Here is a 23,024-nt window from a genome sequence, read left to right on the forward strand (position 1 = left end):
CTATCTATCTATCTATCATCTATCATCTATCTATCTATCTATTTATCTATTTATTTATCTATTTATACATACATACATACATACATACATACATACATAACATACATACACACACACACCATTTTTAGGATGCTTTCCAGCTCTAATAAGTTCACAAGAAAAACCACAAACTAGTTTAAATAGTGACAGAAGTAAACAAAGGACAATTAAACTTTCAATCTCAAATTAAAAACCATTAAAGACAAATGGGGAAAAAACTGTTTTTTGCTGCCTACCTCAAAGTTATCAGGGATGGAGCCCTGACCACTGTCATTTAAAAGTTTGACCATTCTAGTCTTGAAAGCAGACAGAGATGTGTAATTCATGCTAGGCACAGAACCTGTGTCTCCTTGCAGAAGAACTTCACATTCTGAGCACAAGGCACACAAGCCCTGCTGATTCCACTCGCCCTCTTTTATGTCTGTCATTCCATTCCTAGCCTGCATCATAAGCGTTGCTATCAAGATTAATGGAATTGCATTGTTCAGTGAGACACACCATCCTGTGTGTGCTCAAGCACCCTAATGCATCACATCTGCTGTTTTCTTTCTAGCCACTCATTTAGCAATTCAGTTTAGATTAAGATTTATCTAGCAGGATTTAATTCCTTGCCAACAATATACGCACCCAGTGGTTTGCAGTGGGCAGTGCTCGGCAGCTCCAGTCATTTCCATACCAGCTCAAAGATAGTTTCCAGCAACATGCCCAGAACTCATGGATATACTTAAGAATTCCTGAGGAGCAGCTGTGTTGGTGTGTGGTAGCAAAACACAAAAAATATTGCTACATTAAAAGACTAAACTAATTTATTGTGGCATAAGGACTCATGGACCACTTCAACAAATGCATGAAGCAGCATCCTCAGCTGTGTGTGTGCTTGCGTGTTTAGAAACCAGTGGGAGAACATTTCACTGTTCAAGGGCAATCTGCTAGAAGTCACCATTCAGGGAAGAACGTTCTTCTAAGGAAGCTCTACTGTGAAATTGCTGAACCAGATGTTATCAGTAAGTTTGAGTCTATTCACAAGGGACTCAAATGCAAAGGCCTCTCTCCCATTAAAAATGTTAAACAGCAAAGCTAGGGGAAATGTGTGATCACCCATTACCGCTGCTGTGAATGGTCTCTTTTTTTATACGGACAGCTTTGCCTAGAAATGTCTCAGGTTGAACCTCTTGCATTTCATGGTTTATTGGCCTCAGGGTTTATTCTGCTGCTGTTCCTCCTCCCCAGTGCCTGTGTGTGTGTGTGTGTGTGTGTGTACACCTGCCCAAATGAGGACATCACATCATGCATCAAGAAAAGTTTATGCAGCCCTAAATATGTTAGCCTGTAAGATGCTTGCAGAACTTTAGAAAAACAATCACTTCCCTATTTTGTGGGGATTAGTCATCTATGCAACTTTTCCAGAGCTGCAAAATCGTTTTCATGCATACATCTGGGAAACTCAGCGTCCATATAACATCTCCCTGTAGAGGCACTCCCATGATTCCTTTTACAAGTCTTTCTGTAAGCTCCAAAGATTATGTCAGAAGCAACTCTAAGTAATTAAGATGTCATGCTGAAGGCACCACTGTATGGCATGATGGAGTGGGTAGGAGTAGAGTGTTATAAGTCACAAGATTTGGGGTGCTGTGCAGGAATTCTTTAGAAAAGCCTGGACCAACACGAGGAAGATAACAGGACACACCACCACACCATCATATAAGCTACATGCAAGCTCTGGAACACCAATTTTTATATACACTCATACCTTGGTTGTTGAATGTCTTGAGATTCGAATGTTTTGGCTCCCAAACACCACAAACCCATAAGTGACTGTTCTTGTTTGCAAACGTTCTTTGGAACCCAAACGTCCAGCGCTGCTTCTGCTGCTTCCGATTGAGTGCAGGAAGCTCCTGCAGCTACTCGGAACCTCGCCTTGGTTTTCGAACGGATTCCATTCGAGAACCAAGGTATGACTGTAATATGTTGCACTTTTATCCCAGTAAAAAATGGGCAAGATCTTGATGCTTTTTAAAAAAACAACAACAACATGATGCTATCCAGTTAGATTTCTTGATTGCATCAAACGCCTCCAATATTCATGCATCCTGGTAGCCTAACTTTACTAGGATTGCCCAAAGCCACTCTGATGACAAAGTGATCCCATGAGCTCAGCTCTGTAATGCTTCATTTGGGTTCAACCTGTCTAGAAGCTACAGCAGGACCATGGCGCTGCATCAGCTCTCTAAGTGTGGGCAAAGGAAGATCTGAAAGCACTGCTATCAAGCATTAGTTCCCTGGATTGGCCTCCTTCTGGAAGGCAAGGGAAACATGTGAGAAGTTCTGTACCTGACAAGATTGTGAACAAGCGAACTAATGTGTGAACCAACTCAAATAATTAATTACAAGGAGAACTGCATTACCACTTCCTCCTCAAACACACACACACACACACACTTCCACATAGCTAACCGGACTGGGTGGTGGGTTTAAGTTACTCACACCCCTAAGCAACAGAAGGATAGAGGCAAAAGCTTCTGGTTTGGAACAGCAAATTAAAAAGCAGTTATTTGTCACTGCCATACTAAGTTCTTATCTATCAAAAAGCAACAAGGAAAAACCATGCACTTCTATTGCAGCTACTGAGCCAGTCATATAATTTTAACTCTTGCCTGGTTACCCATAGAGAGTAGCAGCAATCCATTCCAAGTGATGAGACATATCCCAGGGAGGGAAGGACAGGAGATACAGTGCCCAGCATTGTATGGAGAGGGGTTCAGAGTCCCTTGGTTACGCCTAAGAAATGCCCACTACCTGCCATGGAGTGTGAGCCACACATGCTGCCACCACAGTGCCATCTGGTTGCACTGTGACACCTGCATGTGCAGTTCTCTTTTCAGGCCTTCAAGATCTACCTCCTCATTAAAGTTTGAAGGGAAGGGGCAAATGATGCATGGCCTCCATAGTGCTGCCCTGTTTAACACAAGGCTACACTATGGCGACTGCACGCATGTTTTCAGTCTCCCTTCTAATCTTAAAGTTACTTGTCACTAAACTAGGAGAGAGAACAAGAATAAATGAACATGGAACATCCAAAATGCTGTCTTCTCTTAAACTATCCCTAGTGCCAGTCCTGGGCCCCACAAGCAACTGTGACAGCCTCACAAAAGGAGGTAACTGGTTTTGGCAGCAGCACATGGTAAAAGGGGAGAAGAAGTGGCAGGGGTGATCGCTGCAGCGGGTGGGCCACCATATCCTGAGCAGTTATTTGCAAGGCTGCAATAATGGAGGGGGACAGGCGAAGAAGGGAACAATCTGAGAGGGCATGAGGCCAAGTCATTCTGCAGGCTGGCAGGGCACTAATGAAACTGTTGTTAACCCAGCAGGACAGCTGTCAAGCTACGGAAGTGGCAGTGCTGAAGCAGGTCATGACTGATGTTGAATGGGTGCCCTTTAGCTACAAACGGTGGGAGATTAGCAGTGATAGACACAGACCCCAGCGACACTTCCTCTTCAAGGGCATTAACCTCCCAGGAAGTTTAGGTGATCTGACACCCCACTTTGACTAAGTGGGCTATAGGACACCTGCTGTGCCCTGGTATCCTGCACACCATAACAGGCTAGGGAAATTCTGCAAAGCTATTAGGACAGAGTTAATTGCACAGTTTTGCATCTCAATTAAGGCGCACAAGCAGTGATGTTTAAGTAACTGCCAAAGCCCGTGACACTAATCGCATTAAGTTGGCATCCAGTGTGGCATAAAAACACTTCTCCATCCATTGAGAGTAGAAGAGGTCACAGACTAGAACAGTAGGACTTTTTTTTTTTCATGAAGAGCAGACAGAAGAACATAGGAAGCTGCATTATACCAAGGTCAAAGCACTGGTCCGTTTAGCTCAGGACCAGCAGCACTGACTGGCAGAGGGTCTCTGTGATTTTCAGATGAGAGTCTCTCCCAGCTCTACCTGGAGATGCTGAGGATTAAACCTGGGACCCTTCCCCCAACTAACTTTCTGTCTTCAAAACAAAACAAAAAGTGTGTGAGATGCCTAATTGTGACTCATGCACTCTTTTTACAAAGCAGTTGCCATACCTCACAGGAGCCATGCTCGTGCCTCCTGTAGGAAGCCTCAATCTGTCGGTTATGCTGTCACCCGACTGAAGCAACCAAGTGAATCTGGATACTCTCTGCACAGCTGGCAGAATGTATCTGAATCTACAGACATTCCAACATCTTTTCTAGCCTAGAGCTCTCTAGCCCTCCCCCCCCCCAAAAAAAACTACACTGGTGAGCCTGAAACTCATTTAAAACCAAGTAGTTAGGGGTCTCTTAAAGAGGGTGGTTGCTAGGCAGAAATATCTGAAAGAGGAAAGATACTCATTACTTCTAGCAAATAAAGGAAAGTTGAAAAACAAATGTTCTGCCTTGTGTTACGACAACAGTCCTTTAGTCCAGAACCTGGCTTCCCCATTTCTAGGGACTGGAAACCATGCGCTCTCCCCCACCTGCCACCCCAAGACTCTCTCAAACTGATCATTTTTGCCATGCAAGGTTGTGAGAAATGATAATGAGCTAACTCAGTTGGTGTGGAAGGATGGGAGAAAGGATTGGTTACACAGTGGGGGACTAATCTAGCTTTCCTGGCTCTCTGAACATATTCCACTAAGGAGATGCCTGAGCAAATATTAATTCTAACATGAAAGTCTCACAGACAGGAAACCAAAATTCACAACAAAGGCTTCAGATTTATCAACAGTTGCCCCAGGGACATCTAAGAGATAGCTTCTAGAAACAGACAGGACTAGGGATTTGCATTGGAAAGGCACAATATCGGCCATCAAATACCAGACTCCCACTAGAACCTATGAAGTCTTTTAACACTCATATAGGTCTGGCTGCTAATCAGTAGGGTAGAAGCCCACATCCCCACCCCTGCACTAAACTCAAATTTTCCTGATCTAAGTATAATCCAATAAGGGAAGAAAATCCAATACGAAACCACATGTTACCTAACCGTAGACAAGTGGTAAGTGCATTGTGTGAGGGAGTTCTTTTACATGTGTGGTGAAATTTCGTTGGGTGTTATCTATTGTGGCACTCCCTACTTCCATTTTGTCTCCATCGGCCCAAAGGAAAGGCTGCAGCCTGCCCTTTTCCACCAGTCATTGATGAAGGCACATTCACATATTTTCATTGCTAAAACAGCTCTTTTGTGCAGAACTGCTCTTACTCAAAGCATCTCTATTAAAAAGTGAAAAACACCCTTGCAGATACAGTACAGTGGTACCTCTGGATGCGAACGGGATCCGTTCCGGAGCCCTGTTCGCATCCTGAGTACAACGTAACACGTGTCTGAGCATCTGCGCATGCACGGGTCGTGTTTTGCCGCTTCCGCGCATGGCGTCATTTTGAGCGCCTGCGCATGTGACGAAACCCAGAAGTAATGCGTTCCTTTACTTCCGGGTTGCCGCGGAGCATAACCTGAAAATGCTCAACTTGAAGCATATTTAACCCAAGGTATGACTGTAGATAAGAAAGGAAAGGGGAAGAAAGGAAGAAGAAGCCTTTCATGCAAGCAACTTCAAGTCCTTTCCTGAATTGGAGCAATGCATGTACTATTGTGATTTTAAAAATTGATTGTTCTTTTGTGCAAATCTAGTATGTCATGAAACTTATATTTTTTTTAAAAAAATCCTTAAAGAAGGTGCTTGCACACACAAACACACAGTTAAATATCTGCAGGTGTGCTCCCAAATGACTTCATGTTTCTGGTGGGTAAGGAAGTACTAACTGAGCAGAGGAGGCAACAACAAGCAGTGGCAGTACAACCCATCAAGCACCACTCACTAGTCTGGATGGGAAAACCTCAAGACAGATTTTAGATGCATCAAACTGAAAGTGCTCGTGTGTGGACGGAGGCATACAAATGCACCTATGAAAACAGTGAGTCATGTACACATCTACACTCTGGTGTGGGAACAGCCTCTGCCTCTTCATTACCACAAGTGGAAAAAATATAGCCTTGCGTTTCAAACAGGAACTAGCTGACCCACTTCAATATTGCAGAAAAGAGACCTCCCTTCTGGGAACAGCATAGCTATGTTCTCTCTGAGAACGGTGTATCTATATCCAATCTGAGATGCCCCACTAATATAACTATATGCTCTTAACGGAAATATTTTTATTATATGCATTCAGGCCTAATCTATGTCCATAAACTGTCGTGATAAGCAGAGAATGGGAAACTAAACACTAATTACAGTAGATGCACAGCAGGCTCCTGGCCATATGTTTCTTCATTGCTGAACATTTCACCAAATAGCCTGATGTCTGCCCCCTAAATTGTCCATTGCAGGGGCGGGGAGAGAAATCTATTTACCTCCGGTCATGTTTCTTCCCCATCACAGATGCAATCTGTGCCCTCATTAGGCAGTAATTATCCAAGCTCAGTCAGGAGGGGCCCCAGGAAGCAAACTATTTAGCTGTCAAGCTCTGGCAAATGAACTGAGAAGGGGCAGAATAAAAAAATGTAACCCAGGATCTTAATTAGCAGCTCCGTGTCAGGCGGAATTGCAGCCCTCTTAGACCCTTTATGAGAGAGAGAGAGAGAGATATGACAAGACTGTCCTTTGGTAACTGTGAGGGCTGGCAAGGAACTGAGGGCACAGAACGGCTCCAAGAGATCAGTCCAACTGTTACACCGTGATCTAGATGTCTTTAAACCACACTTCCCCCTTCCCATCTGAAACCACACTTTGATCCCAATTTTAATATCTTTGTTGAGACATAGCCAACGTGGTGACCACTGGATGTTGCTGAACTACAACTTCCATCATCCCTGGCCACTGCCCATGCTGGCTGGGACTGATGGGAGTTGTAGTCCAGTAAAATCTAGAGGGGCAGAGTTGCCTGCTTAGACATAACAAACAACAGTGGTCTAAAGAGCCCAGGATTGGAGAACTGATACTGGGAGGAGGGAGGGGAGGTGGGTTTACACTCAACTTGTGGATGTTGGAGCACAAGGTGAGGAAGCTATGAGGCCTTGTGGGAAGGGCCAGAGGCATGATCCAATAGTCTCTTCCTATCTAAAAGCTCCCTTCTTACAAAACTATATGAAATCTAAAATATCTAGACCGCTTAGTCTGCAGAGATTCTGAAGTCATGTGATCTCGGTGGAAAGTCTGAACATGGCATTAAAGGAGTCGTTTCCAAGATTGCACTGTTCAATGCAACAAAATCCATTGTTTGTGCCATGTCCCCAGTCCAGACTTTAGAAGGGCACATGCAATTAATTTTTGTAGCATACTATTAATCACAGCATTTCCAAAGAATCCAGAAACCCCCACCCACAAAAAAGCTGATTTTTGTACTGTGCTGCATTAGCCTTGTTCCAACTTGGAACTGGACCTCTACCCTCCCCAGCAAAAGCCACTAGACACACATTATCCAAGAGCCAGGTCCATTTACCTATGTCTCAACCCAAATGGCAGGAGTGTGCAGAAGTATGCAGACTTATTAATGTAAACTGCACTTAAACAGCAAAAGCAAGATCTATAGGTAAAGACTCTGGGAAGGATTCGCCTAATGCACCCTTGTCACTTGTGCAATGGGGCTTTCCCTCCTCTCTTCCCTCCCAAGCACCTCCTGAAATTGGCTCTGGGGGTTACAGGAGAACCTCTGGAACAGCACACGGGGGAGGAGAGTGGGGTGGGGGTCATTCAATCTGGGAAGCTGATATGCTTGTAATAGTGCAACACTGAATTCTACCCTTAATATATTTAGCTCCAGCTGCAAATCTTATTTTACAACTGTGTAATGAAATACGAAAGCACACCATGGGTATCAAAAGTTTGCACTGCACACTTTGGATAAAGAACGGCATGTTTCTTTCATTTATGAGTATTCCCCCCCCCCATTTTTTTAATTAATTTTCCAAAATTTTAAACTAACAAACAAACATAGATCATAACTGTACTTAATCCAATCTTACTAACATTGTTAAGTGACTTCCTCAAATTCCCTTGACTGAATTTCAATATATATCATTGTAACGGTTTTCCAAAACAGAATCTCATAAAATTTACTTAATCCTCTTAACATCTTTGTTTCTTTTCATCTTTGCTTTAAACCTAATATTCTATAACTTCACATATTTAAATCCTTAGCCTATCTATTTTTTGCAAGTATTTCTAATTAATTTATCTTAGCATATTTAAGTAAATAATCTTTGAAGTTCTTCCATTCTTCCTGGTGTTTCTCCTCCTCCTGGTCACAGACTCTTCCAGTCAAGTCTGCTAGCTTCGAAAAGTCTATCATCTTCATCTGCCATTCCTTCATTTATGAGTGTTCTTGGCCACTATCAAAGTCACCCAAAAGCTGCTGATGACTGTGTAACTGATATTTTGCCTTTGATCAGAGTCTTTTATTATTATTATTTTTTAAAACCACAGTTGCTTATTTTGCATTTTGAAGAATCTGTATTCAAAGAATCTGTATTCAAAACCATTAGGTCCATGATGAATTTCACCCTTTCCTTCCCCAACCCATCCAGTTTCAGTTGACTCAGAACTATAGCCTGCTCCCTTTAAATGTCCTCCCCAATGCCTCAACCCAGGATACCCATACCACATAAAACACACAGTCAATGAGCATCTGAAGTGAAGAGTAGATGGAACTGCAATGCAATCAAGGGTGAGATGATGAGAGTGGCTGCTGCGTGGAAATCCATGAGTCATTTCGAACCTGTCTGAAAACTGAGACACAACTACAGATACAGTGGCTGGGAAACCAGCTGTGGTTAAGCCTACGCATGACAAAGGAAGTTAAGTTTTGTTGACTGATCAGTGAACCCTGTTCACCTGAGCTCCAACAATTTCTATATGGGTAATTTACCGTATTTTTCGCACCATAGGACGCAGTTTTTCCGTCTTAAAAACTAAGGGGAAAAGTCTGTGCGTCCTATGGAGCGAATGCAGGGGGGGGGGCAAGCAGGAAAAGCCCCCAAGAGCCACACACAAGCTTCGCACGGCTCTTGCGGGCTTTTCCCCAGGAGGGAGAAGGGACTGACGCGGCCTCCTCTAGAAAAGCCTTGCGCAATCTCTCCAGCCGCGGGAGGCTGTGCAAGGCTAAAGAGGAAGCCCGGGCAGCGAGCGCGATCCATCCCGCTCTCTGCCGGTGCTTCCCCTTTTCCTAGCACGCCTCTCCAGCCGCGGGAGGCTGCACAAGGCTAAAGAAGCCAACTTTTTAAAAATCTCTCTATCTCTACCTCTTTTTCTTTTTTCGTCCTTTCTCCACCCCCTTATTTTCCTCTGTATCAGTGTTTTTATCTAGATTACCGTTTTAGTTTGGAGGGGGGGAGTGTTATAAAAAAGGAAACTTTGTAGCTTTTATTTTAGTATACAATAAAAACAGATTACCGGTAAACAAAACACAAGAGAAGGAACTAGCATAGAAGAAGAAGAGAAAAGGGAAAGAGGGAGGATACAAAGCCATTTATCAGAGGTAGATCTTAACCCTTGCCTCACCTGGGAGCTTCTCTGGGCAGGAATTCCCTTGGCTTAAGTGGGGTGAGGGAAGAGTGGCAGGTAGGGGGGTACCTACCTAGACAGTGAAGCCACATGTCTCTCCAATGAAAATTGGGAGTGGGCATTGTGTGAAGTGGCTGTGGATCTCCTGCCGCAGAAGTGTAGGACTGTATAGAGTTGGGAGGGCCACTCGAGGGTCATCTAGCCCAGCCCCCTCACAATGTAGGAATCACAGCTAAAGAACGCCAGGCAGATGGTCCCCCAACCGCTGCTTTAAAGCCTCCAGTGGTGGAGACCCCCAACAACTTCCAAGGTCACAGAATAACAGGGTTGGAAGGGAACCCCAGGAGTCATCTAGTCCAGCCCCGGTGGACAGCGGGCATGATCCATCCCGTTGTGCAAGGCTAAAGATGCTGCTCAAGGATAAAGAGGAAGCGCGCAGCCTGTCCGTTGCTCTTTGGGGCTGGGGGGGAATAATATTTTTTTCCTTGATTTCCCCCTCTAAAAACTAGGTGCGTTCTGTGGTCCGGTGCGTCCCATAGAGCGAAAAATACGGTAGGTGACAATGTCACATCTGCAGAAGAAAAAGAAGACATAAGCCCCAGTATCTGCTTATGGAAGAGATGTGCAAACTCCTCCTCATCATCATCCATAGTATAATCTGGGTGTGGGTATTATTTTTAAAAACTTTCATCAAACTTCAAAGAAGTGGACATGGTACCAAGTAAGAAAAGCAGACATCAGAGAAAATAAAAATCAGATAAGACATTTGAATGCCATCCTGTTTACAGAATAAAGATTAAAGCAATTAGTACAAAGCCAACATGCCTGAACCACCTTTTGATCCATTCAGTTAGAATGGCTATATATGGCAAGGAGAAGTTTTGTTTCCTAATCTTTGCAATGTGTGCATTTCAGGGAGGAGGGATGGAATTCCACCTGGATGAAGTAAGATAGGAAGAACCCCTCCAAGCAGCTGCTATTTGGCTCTTCCTCTCAAATGTCTCCTCCTTTCTGAATGGTCATGATGTAAATCTTATACAGTGGAACCTCGGGTTACGTACCGTCCCCCTTACAAACACTTTGGGTAACAAGCTCTGCTAACCTGGAAGTAGATGCTCCTGGTAGCGAACTCTGCTCCGGGATGCGAGCAGAAGTAGCTCGGCAGCGGGAACCCCATTAGTGAAGCGCTCCTCATGTTAAGAACGGACCTCCGAAATGAATTAAGTTCATAACCAGAGGTACCACTGTACAACAATTTGTAACAGTTGGTACCTGCATCTGCTTATTTTCTTTTTGCCTGCTTTGCCTTTTTTTGTCACGCCCATTATATCATTTTGTTTTGGATTGTAAATGACTTTGAGCATACCAATAGAAAAATGTGTTTTGTTTTTTTTAAAATAAAGCTATATCTATCTATAGCAGGGATTGGCAAAGTTTTTGTGGCTTGGGCCAGTTCACAGTCCCGCAGACGCCGCGGTGGGCCGGAATGTGTGCACGCACACACACGCATGCGCAAACGCTATTTCTGGCACTCCTTCTGGTGCAGAGGAGGTATGGGCAGCTTTCTGCAGCCAATGGGAAGCAGGCCAGTGTTGCGAAAGGTGGTCCCCACTCTGCTCCGTGCTGGTTTAGCGCGGTGCACAGGAGCCGACCAAGCGGGCGGTGGGGGCCCATGGGCCTCGGGTTCCAGACCCCTGATCTATAGCTTCTCAGTTTGTGATTTCTCACAATGTAGAACTAGCTGGAAGCAATGGAAACCGAAAGCCACAGCAAGTTCAAATAAACCAGGCAACAGAGATTTTAAAAAAAAAATCAGATAAGCCTACCCAATGTTGCTTACATTAAATGCAAAGACCATGACTTGCCAATGAGAATTTCAAATAATTCAGCTGTCGTACCAGCAAAAAAATAACTAAGGATACACAATGCAGAAGTTACTTCTTTAAAAAAAAGAAATGTGAGAACAGAAATTAGGTAGAGGCAGTGTTTTTTTCTGGGGGTACGCAGGGGTATGCACACCCTGAACATTTTGTGAATCTAAGTTTGACCTCATTGAGGGGCAGTGTTTCAATATGAGTAGGAAAATGAGAGTACCTACCCCTAAACATTTTTTAAAGGAAAAAAAGTACAGGTGTATTTAACGCTCCCAACTATAAAATTATTAGGTCCTTCTTTTTTATGCCTTTTGTGAACTACAGGAGTGCTATAGCTGCCAGTGCAAAGAAGATGTGGTAAGTTTACAGAAGGTCACTCTAACTCAGGCTTCTCAATCTATGCCATAGTCAGTAAAAACAGTGGCAGCGGCATTCCCAAGAGTAGCTAAGGTGGCAGTTTGTCTCGCAATGTTCATTCTTGTCCCTAGCCTGCAGAAGAGCAGCTCATCACTAGAAGAAGGTGGAAGAGCATACCTCAGGGATGGAAGATCAGTGTCCATCCAGATGTTGTTGGACTCCAGCTTCCATCAGCCCTAACCAGAATGGCCAGCGGTCAGAGAAGATGGAAGTTGCAGTCCAACAACTTATGAAAGTACACATGTTCCCTATCTGCAGCACACACAACAGTACAGAATTATTTAAGGCTCTGTGTGATTAACTACAGTGGTACCTCTACTTACAATTGTGATCCATTTTGGGATGCCATTTGCACCCCGAAAAGTCCATAAGTAGAGAGTTGATATTGTGTGTGTGTAAAGTGTGATAGAGTGCTTCTGCGCATGTGGCGAATCTGAAAGCAAACACTTCCAGGTTTGCTGCGTTCGTAACCTGAAAATTCATAACGTGAAGCAAATGTAACACGAGGTATGACTGTACTGTATATGGAATCCACCCTTCCTCCCCTCTCCCTGCCCGTCTAAGATGCAGGGTTGCCTCAGTGGCATCCAGCATGGACAGCCAAGTTAAGAGCACACAGCCTTCCATAGCACACTGGCCAGAACTAAATAGGTTTCGTTGTCTTTTTACTTCTCAGTCCAATAAAGGAAAACATTTGGAAAGAGGTTAGTTTGTGCTTCCTCTGGCAATCATCCAGGCATCCTGCAGAGAAAACATGCCTCACACTTTGAGTATCAGCACTGGAACATATTTTGTATTGTTTGTTCACATGGAAATGCAACATTTGCATTAATAATGAATAAAATAAGCACTTTTTGCAACTGGCTGCTTCTCAGTAGCTCAGTGTACTGTTGCTGTATTGGGCATTTTTCAGAATTCCAATTAATAATAGAATAATAATTATAATGAGAATATTTTCATCTCTATCTACTTTTTTCTGCCTCTTGTTCCCCAGCAAGTGAAGGTAGAAGGGAAGAGGGTGAATTGAGACAACTTTAAAAGTACTGCAGCAGTTTCCTTTTAATTACGGGTCCACAAATGCACTCACCAGGTTGCAACTGGCAACTGCATTTTCTCTCTCTCTGACAACACACACACCCTTGTGCTGCGGAGAGGACTGCAAATGAGTGAGAAACCTTGCTCATTCCACTCTTTGGGAAGACCAACTGCCTTTACTCCAAGTCGGGGGGGGCAGGAAACCCTCCTGCTCACACTGAGATACGGATAGGCTTGAAAAACAGCAGGATGGTCAAAAGATCACACACTTAATTCGTTCTGGAGGTCCGTTCTTAACCTGAAACTGTTCTTAACTAGAGGCGTGCTTTCGCTAATGGGGCCTCTTGCTGCCGCTGCACCACCAGCACACAATTTCCGTTCTCATCCTGGGGCAAAGTTCTCAACTCGAAGTAACTCTTCCAGGTTAGCGGAGTTTGTAACCTTAAACGTTTGTAACCTGAGGCGTTTGTAACTTGAGGTACCACTGTATAGCTAACTCAAAGGTGGAGGACAAGGATGGGGACTTTGCTCCTACAGTTGTGGTGGGCCTTAAGATATGCACTGTAATATTTTTGAAGCTCAGCGTGATATCACAGGCAGAATCTTGCCCCTACACCTCTGGTTTTAACGAACATGTCCATGTTTCCATAGATAAGGCTGCACGAAATGCACAAGCTAAAATTGCTATGAGTTATTTTCCATTGCCATGATCACCCCCATGAGGGGGTAATGCATCAAAGCAATCCAGCATCTCATATATAAAGGGACCCCTGACTATTAGGTCCAGTCGTGACGGACTCTGGGGTTGCGGCGCTCATCTCGCTTTATTCGCCAAGGGAGCCGGCGTACAGCTTCTAGGTCATGTGGCCAGCATGACAAAGCCACTTCTGGCAAACCAGAGCAGCGCACGGAAACGCCATTTACCTTCCCACCGGAGCGGTACCTATGTATCTACTTGCACTTTGATGTGCTTTCGAACTGCTAGGTTGGCAGGAGCTGGGACTGAGCAATGGGAGCTCACCCCGTCGCGGGGATTCGAACCGCCGACCTTCTGATTGGCAAGTCCTAGGCTCTGTGGTTTAACCCACAGCGCCACCCGCGTCCCTTCTCATATATATACTCCCTTGCAAAATGCAGAGAAAGTGGTTTCTCCTCTCTCCATAGAAAATTTCTACCTACTTCTTACCCTGGCTTTTCTTTTTGGTTGCTAATGATGCAGCACTCTCACTTCATAACAACCTCTTCCTTTGATTGGATTTTTTTTGCAGCTGGATTCCCCATGGAGTATTTTCAGAACTGACAATTTAGTGTTTTTCCCTCCCTGAAACCACATGATTATGGTGTTTCCCATTTTGATAGCTCTAAATGAAATTCCATTCATTAATAGGTTATTACACGCGTTCAAATAACATCATTTATCATATTCCTTAGTGCTTGAAGAAATGAAACCAAGCAATTTCAACCACATGTTTCAGATACAAATCCTTTGTTTTCTTCACATACACTCATATCCCCTGGCCTTGATATTAAGGAGCAAGACATTATCCTGAAGACAAAGGCATAGCCCTTCTTTCTGAAAGCTTTTGCAATAAGGCAGAATTACACACTATGAGGCCAAGTACAAACATCCCAACCCTGTAATGCTATTCCCTGCCCTATTCTGCCTTACCACAGTTGGGCTCCAGAAATTTAATTCTGGAGCGAACAGAAAATATTTTATATGAATAAGGCACTCTTTTTGTTATGACAGATGTCAGCAATAGCATCTAACTATAAAAGATCTTTACCCTAGAAGTTTGGGTTACCTACACAACTAAAGTGTTAGGAAGACTATGTTCAAAAAGCCATGAATATACCTGCTACAAGGGACTCAAAAGGTACATATAAGTTTTCCAGCTAGCACCTTTTATTTACTGTACTGTATGGCCTTGAAATGCTAAGGACAGAAAGACTGGACTCATAATCAGAAGAACTGGAATACTTGGATTATTCTGTAGGATTATATGTTTATTAGGGAGGGGCATCAGCTTTGTCTGTTTCGCAAATTCTGAGTTGAACAGGGGCAATACAGGTGAGGTTTTCACTTTCCAGAATCGGAATGTTATTAGGAGACGCCCTATTCCCCTCACAGAGCTACAATGCCCACAGTGGTTTAGCAATCTGGGAACTGCAGCTCTGCAAGGGGGTTTCCTAACAATTCTTAGCATCCTTAACAAATTACAGTTCCCAGGATTTTTTGCAGTAAGCAGTAACTGTTCAAGTGGTACAATAGTGCTTTAAATGTAATGGGACAGTTGTGGCCTCAGTGTGGTGAGGCCACTTTCAATATGGTGTTGCATCTGTCTTCTCCCATTATAAGCCCCTTTTCCCTCCAGGACATTTAGGCACATGGTCACTTTCCAGCCACTATACTGCTCTCAAGTCACACCTTCTTCCTCTTGGAAGAAAATGAATTGCCAAGAATTATTCCCATCCTCTTTCAGCCTGTGCAGTCACCTTATCATCCTGTCAATCACAGCACACCAGCTGTTGTTGTTGCTGCTGCTGCTCTCTTTCCCCGAGGCATGGACTACAGCTCTGTCCAATACTGCTAAGAACGAGATTCCAAATTCTGGGACTTGGAAAGCGAATAGGATAAAAGCTAAGCTGGGTGAAAAGCGGGAAGATCGCAAAGCATTTTAAACTCCATGTGATGGCATAATCAGCAATCAACACTGGTGCACTTTTTGGAGATTATTGGTGATAGAGTGGTAGAAAGATAGTCCCTGTGCACATATAACAAGGTGAAAAGAGAAAGCAGATCCTAAAAATAGGGATAAAATAGGAAAGAGCCAAGTAGATAATAAAAATATCCAGGAATATACACTGCATTAAGATATGCAGCTGTCTTTGGTCATACTAAACTGCTTTAAAATTCTCTCCTCTGGAAATGCCCCCCCAAATAAATAAATAAATTCCAGCACACTTACCAAACTCCAAGGGTTATTTGGGGGAAGCCATGACAGTTAAATTGATATAGAAAGATGTATCAGTCTGTAGTGTAGAAATGCCATTATGACAGCATTTGCCAGATGCATCTTTAGCAGGGGGATGTTCGAGACACCAGAAGCTAAAGGTCAAGAATATGAAGATAAGGCAGGCAGTCCAAAGTCCAGAACAGGGAAGAATTGTTTTCAAATCAAGGGCCACATTCTGTTCTGGGCAACCTTCTTGCAGCCACAGGCCAGAGGTGGGCAGGATCAGAATCAAAAGTGGACAAGGCAACAAATGTGAATTAGAAAGGCTAGTTTTTACACATACACACATTTCTCTGTCCTACATCAAGGCAAGATAAAGGTAAAGGGAGCCCTGACCATTAGGTTCAGTCGTGACCAACTCTTGGGTTCTGGCACTCATCTCGCTTTACTGGCCGAGGGAGCCGGTGTACAGCTTCCGGGTCATGTGGCCAGCATGACTAAGCTGCTTCTGGCAAACCAGAGCAGCGCACGGAATCGCCGTTTACCTTCCCGCCAGAGCGGTACCTATTTATCTACTTGCACTCTGACGTGCTAGGTTGGCAGGAGCAGGGACCGAGCAATGGGAGCTCACCTCGTCGCGGGGATTCGAACCACCAACCTTCTGATCGGCAAGCCCTAGACTCAGTGGTTTAACCCACAGCGCCACCCACATCCCACCCATCAAGGCAAACAAAAGGCATAATTAAGGTCACATTTCAGCCAGGAAAAACAAAAGAGAATACTCAAAGAAGATGGGAAGTAGAGCCTGCGCTAGGCTGGATCCTTCAGAGACTGGCATCTCTCTGAAGTGCAGTGGATGGGAACAATTATTAAGCTTGGACTGCAAGTTTCTGCTTTCCTAGCTGCCTCTTTAAAAAAAGAAAGAAACTGCCCCCGGAAGAGAAACTTTAGTGGTCAAATAAGAGTTGTATACTTTTTGTGAAAGAGTGTGTTAAAAACTCTTTTGGGGGGAAAGGAGGGCAGATCTGCCAAGTTCCTGCAGCTGCCTACACACTCCAATCCTCTCTAAAGGGAGTGCCAGTCTCGTTCTCATCAGAGCAGAAGGGAAAAGACTGACCAGTCTAAAGACAGTTCTACCCAAAGGCAAAGCCAGGTGGGAAGCCCCAAGGAGGATAATGACTTGAGGTTTGGTGCTATTTTAAGCACCAGATCGCTGGGGAGAATGAAGCCAATGCAAGGAGCCAGCTGGCCACCTGCGTAAAGACATATGAGAGAAAGAGGTGCAAAGACGCAGGCCTCTTGGATGCATCTTGACATCCCACTCACCCCGCTGGGAAATAAAACTCTCCTTTTCCCTGAACCATGCAGGACAAAGCTCTGAGGAAGGGAAGGTGGAGAGCCCAGAGCCCTGCTTGGCCCAAGAAGGTAGAGGGAACGAAATGTTACAGTTGTGTGACAAAACTAGCAAACGCCTCCTCCCAGCAAGTAGGAAACGGGAGTCATTACAAGACTATATACAAACTGGGGTTTGTAGCTGCTCACTGGGGTTTGTGAAGGCCAGTCCTGTGCAAAAGGGAGAGGTTAATGTGTGTCCTGATGCCTTTCTCAATGTAATCTAACACACACATCAGGTAACACATTTATGCAAAAAAAAATTTACCTTCCTCTCCCCCTCAGTTGTTCCTATTGCTAGATACAACAGAAGGTGGGATTTCCAAATCTTCAGCAGGTAAGGAAAAGAAAATATTCAGCAGCTTCTCCTAGTAACTGCTGCAGCAATAGGGATAGCCAGAATTCTGTGCAAGACACTAAAACTGCAGTTGAACCCATTTACAATATTGATTGCGTGAACATATTGTATATTTGTGCACATCCAATCCAAAATAAATCTGTGGAATTGCAAGAATAGCAGGTGCAACTATCTACTGGCCTTTCAAAAAGAGTTGAAAGTGAGATTGGAGCAGGGCAATTACACAGGCACACCAAGGGCAATGAAATTCACAAGTGGCTGTCATGGCCAGCCCAATACATTTTGTATTTGACGCAAACCACAAAATGGTGCCTCCCTCCTCAGTACAGAAGAAGGGGTGAGTGAAGATCTACATCAGGAGCAAGGGGGCAAATAATATCTGCATCCGGATCTAATGCCCCTGTGGATCCTGTTGCCCAAGGCGGTTGCCTCACCTTGTCTCATGTTGGGGCCGGCCCTGGTAGCCAGAGTTAGTTCTACTAGTCACCATTACTCATTCATGACGTACATGCCCCACATTCATTTTTGCTAGGTGCCAAGCTGAAGCAGGCAAATTTGAAGAATCAGAACATTTTTCAACACCAAATACCAGATATAACTAGTGCAGATGGGCATTACAAATATATGGATATACAGTAAATAACTAGCATAGTCAAGAGCTACTGTCATTAACAGACAATAAGGATGAGGAAGATTTCTCCCCCACCCAAAGATCTCAACAGTATTGGAATTTCATACACTAACAATACCTATTTTCAAATTTAGTGAATATAGGCCAACATTTTGAACTGGTCATAATGCAGTTTTATTTTCTGTTGTAGACTCTTGACTGTAAGCAGGGGAAAACAAGGACGTAGAGGAAGCTTTTGAAAACTATTGTTGAAACTAGGAACTCACACATTCAGCTGGTTATGCCTAGCTTAAGATGCAAAGAATCCCCCCCATCATTTTTCAATTTTACAACAAATATATTGATATCCAAATTTGAAAATACAAATCCCTTCCCCTGCCCCACTTCTCTGCAAAGAATCAATTGCCTTGGAATCCTTGCCTATTCTTATCTTTTCTACTAGTAGCACAAAACCTACTGGGTATCTTCAAAAATATCCTTATTTTCCAAAAAGTTCATCTGGGTACCAACAATTTACCTTTTAATGAGCATTCAACCCAATTTGTTTGGTGGAGATATTAAGAGGTTGTTGTCTATTTAATGAACATTTATCCTGATTTGTTTGTGGGGAGATTTAGACAGTGTTGCATCAAGCAAGGGTTAATCCCACATTTCCCCATCACTTTCCTTATCATAAAAAGTCTGACCTTTGGGGGAAGCAGGTTTGTTGTGCAAGAGCTCCAAGTCAGCTTTAATTGCACAGCCTGAATTATCCCACCCGAAAACAGTGACACTGGAAGTATCCAGAGTCCTAGTTTCATGGTCAGACTATGGAAAGAGTGAGAACACTGTATGGTGGATGGCGAGGAGGACATAAATCTACATTTAATCAAAAAAGGAGAGAGGGGGGGGAAACAAGTAATAAACTCGATTAACAATATAATTAGAGCAATAAAACAGGGCAATCAAACAGTGAGCAACAGGCCAATGAAGGGCCATAAAATTAAACTCATTAGTGATCTTTGAGTGCCTCGTATTATGGCATTCTCCGCTGGAGAAAATGGCAAACTGCAACTGCAAACCCACACAAAGAAACTTCAGGGCAAGTGCAAGTGCAAGCATCAGAGGATTGACCCCACAAATTGCCCTGGGTACTGCCCTGGCCCTGGGAACAGAAGTCAGCTTTCACAATAGACCCTGTAAAAATTCAGAGATGTTAGGTACCAAGTCACTGTCCTGATGAATAGCAGCAGGAAAGATGCTGGGATGATTGGCTGGGCAGAGAGGCTCCCTTGCTAAGGCATGAACAAAAGGTGAGAGCAAATGAGGCAAAGCAGCAACGGGCTGTTTACAAAGACGCAATTACTTCCAGTGTCAGAAAGTACTGACTTTTTTGGGAGAGAGGTGGGTGCTCTGCACTAAAGGGACCCATATACTTTTGCCCGATAACCTATCTTGCCAGGTTTCTAAGCTTTTAATAGGAAAACATTATCGGTAGACAGGTACCAAGCTTTTAGTTTCTTGAGAGAAGGAAGGGGGGGTACCAGAAAACAATGGACAGAAAGCATTGGCTTACTTCTTGCTTTAAGCTCCAAACACAGGTGCTTTACGGGCTGCTGTCTTCAAAATCAGCACCCTTTGTTGAAGCAAACCCTTCTTAGCTCTGAATCATTCTTCTACCAAGGGCCTCCTTTTCTAAGAAGAGTCATCCCAGAACAGCAATCTTATTAGTCTGCAGCAGCAGTGCAAAGGCAAAAGCTGGCATGACACCTTTGGGACCAATCTGTTTATTCTTGTAGGCTGTTGGCCATAAAAGTGCACAGCACTTGATCTAATGTGTGGTGTTCAATAGCCAATAGTGCAATATAAATGCAAATTCTTACTTGTAGCTAACAGGGAACAGAGGATACACTAAAGGGAATCCAGCGTGGTGGTGGTGGTGAATAAATACATAAACTAGGGGGTTGCCAACTGTTTTTGACTAGTGGACACACTTCACATTTTGAGAAAGTGCTGAGGGAATCCATCACAAAATGGCTGCCGCGGGATGTGACATAATAGAAAATGGCTGCCAAGTGCAGCATAAAGGTAAAGTAAAGGTACCCCTGCCCGTACGGGCCAGTCTTGCCAGACTCTGGGGTTGTGCGCCCATCTCACTCAAGAGGCCAGGGGCCAGCGCTGTCCAGAGACACTTCCGGGTCACGTGGCCAGCATGACAAAGCTGCATCTGGCGAGCCAGCGCAGCACACGGAAACACCGTTTACCTTCCCGCCAGTAAGCGGTCCCTATTTATCTACTTGCACCTGGGGGTGCTTTCGAACTGCTAGGTTGGCAGGCGCTGGGACCGAGCAGCGGGAGCGCACCCCGCCGCGGGGATTCGAACCGCCGACCTTTTGATCGGCAAGCCCTAGGCGCTGAGGCTTTTACCCACAGTGCCACCCGCGTCCCTCAAGGGCAGCATAGTATAGCACAAACTTGAGAGACACAACCACCCCCCACAACTTTATGCTTGCCATCACTATGCCTTGATTATGGAGATCGCACACTGATGCTGTCCAATAGCAAGGATTCCTCAGTACCAGAAAAAATATACAAGGTAGCCACAACAGTCACATTTCAAGGAAAAAACTTCAAAGGTAACTGCACATTTTACCACATAACTTTCTAAAAGGGATAAAAAATGCTTTTTTATTTAAAAAGAAATGAAAACTGAGTGTCTGGTGCTCCTGCCTAGAGGCACCACTGAAAGCCTTCATGGACCTGGAACTCCCTGCTCCAAAGGCAACAAGACTCAGCCTCCACACTTCTGAATTTAAAAATCAGATGCAAGAATCCGTTTCAGCTTAGTTCACTTGAGTTCCAAGACAGGAACTGAACAGGTTGCACAATGTCACCCTCTCATCGAACCCTCTAGTCCCTCGCTCACGTGTGCTTTTGACAGAACAGACCATGTACCAGTCTGAGTGCCGTTGTCTGATCCTTACCTCTAACCTCCAAGGAGCTCTCCTTTTCCAGAGCACCCTCAGACATGGCTAAAAAAAGCAGCCATCAGAAGCACTCTTCAGTCTGAAGAAGGGTACAAAGGAGAGGTGCTGCCGCTTTGTTCAGTAACAAGCCTAAGGCTGTGCAGCTCCAGAGTAGTGGCGGCACAGCATGGCAACTAAAAGCCCAAGGATATGTCTGCCTGCTTCCTTTCAGCTAGTCTCTTATTACCCCAGTGCTCACCTGTGTGTAATTCCTGTACATATAGCCTTCCACACTTGTGGTTTGTGAGCGGTGGCGGGGGGGGGGTCAGTGTCGTTTTGCCTTCTCAAGACAAGGCTGCACAGCTTGTGACTGACTTACCCTATTGATGGAGCGTGCGCCAATGTCTAGGGCAGTGAGCATGACTGTGGGGTGTGTACAAAGGAGGTGATTTCTTCTCTAACTTTCCTGTTTTTTGCTCTTTGAATTCCTTTACTGGAAGAGCTTGCTTTCTCCCTTTTCTACATGGGACAAATTAAACTGGGAGAAGGAAATTAAAGTTGTACACCTTCAAAGTTTATGTCAGGACTGAGCATTACAAGCAGAGAGACAAGAGGTAACGGAGCATGCTTGTGGCAGCAAACAAAGAGACATGCTGTCGAATTTTCAGTCGTGTTTGCCTTGCAATACCAAGCAAAGAGAAATGAAAGGATAGAGAAAGGAGGATTCCCTGCCTCCAGCTCATCTAACGTCGTGGGCATCCCCAAGGAAGAGGGGACAAGCAGCAGAGAACTCAGAAACTCTGTTCAGCGTAGCCTCCTTGCAAGAGAAGGGGGGGGGGGGCTCAGTCTGCTTTTGTCTTCCAGAGAAGACCTAAAGCTGTAGGTAACATGGAACTGGTTGAGAGGCAACCATGCTGGAAAGGAGACATCCTGGGTAAATGGTGCACAGAATGAACCCAAAGAGTTGTGGTCAATGAGAAGCAGATGAGCAAAGGTGGATCTAAGCCTAGCTGGGAGGAAATTTCAGCCTTTCCCCAAAGGTGTCAGAGGACTTAAAATTAAGCTAGCTGTGTCTGCATTATGTGCAGCAGTAATTAATAGCAGAGCTGGGCAAATTCTGGTTAGCAAGCACGTTCCAGTAATAATTCCCATGTGAGGACGGCCTTCATTCACTGCTAATGCTACCCCATCACCACCTCTGCCTGCACAGGAGATTAGAGCAGAATGGCACTCATATCATGAATGAACTTGAAGAGCAAGAGCACTTTGCCAAGCCTGCCGCTTCAATAATGATGATAATGATAATAATATAATTTATTGTTTATACCCCGCCCATCTGGCTGGGTTTCCCCAGCCACTCTGGGTGGCTTCCAACAGAATTAAAAGCACAACAAAACATCAAACATTAAAAACTTCCCTAAACACACATGCAACACGCAAACACCCACACACACTTACCAGCTAGTTCCTCAGAGGTATCTCTAAGTTCAAAAAAAGGAACACACAAAACACTCCCAGGCAGGGTAATTTGGTTGTGTACTTTTTGACGTTTTGTTTATTGTTTGTGAGCACCTTTTTTATGTTTGCAGTTATGTAATTTTTTATATGTTGTAAGCCATCTTGAGTATGGTTTTATCTTTAGAAAAGGCAGATACAAATAAAACGATTGATAACAAATAAGAACATTACAACACAAGCAATAAAACAGTATAATTTGTACCAAGAAACAGGTACAAAAAGAGAAACCCATTAGACACAGTTTCTACACATGAGAGAAATTTATTTAAAAGTAATTCATAGGTGATACAGCATACCTCTCAAACTTTCCTGTGTCTGTAAAGACTCATACTTGTTCGTGCTGTGCAA

The 23,024-nt window shown here is 44.2% G+C and overlaps 1 protein-coding gene across 5 annotated transcripts in view; it reads right to left on the minus strand.

The window, feature by feature from the left end:
- The window catches only part of B4GALNT4 (beta-1,4-N-acetyl-galactosaminyltransferase 4), a 165,249-nt gene that overhangs the window by 95,570 nt on the left and 46,655 nt on the right, over window positions 1–23,024 (minus strand). The window contains exon 1 of one of the 5 annotated variants that reach the window (XM_053396017.1): window positions 4,115–4,202. The exons of the other annotated variants lie outside the window; for them this stretch is intronic. The gene's annotated coding sequence lies outside the window, so the exon portion shown is untranslated. Of the gene's footprint in view, window positions 1–4,114; window positions 4,203–23,024 lie in introns of those variants that run through there. 5 annotated transcript variants of the gene reach the window in all.

This window comes from Podarcis raffonei, chromosome 1 (genome assembly GCF_027172205.1).
Source record: "Podarcis raffonei isolate rPodRaf1 chromosome 1, rPodRaf1.pri, whole genome shotgun sequence".
In the NCBI taxonomy this organism is placed as follows: Eukaryota; Metazoa; Chordata; class Lepidosauria; order Squamata; family Lacertidae; genus Podarcis; species Podarcis raffonei.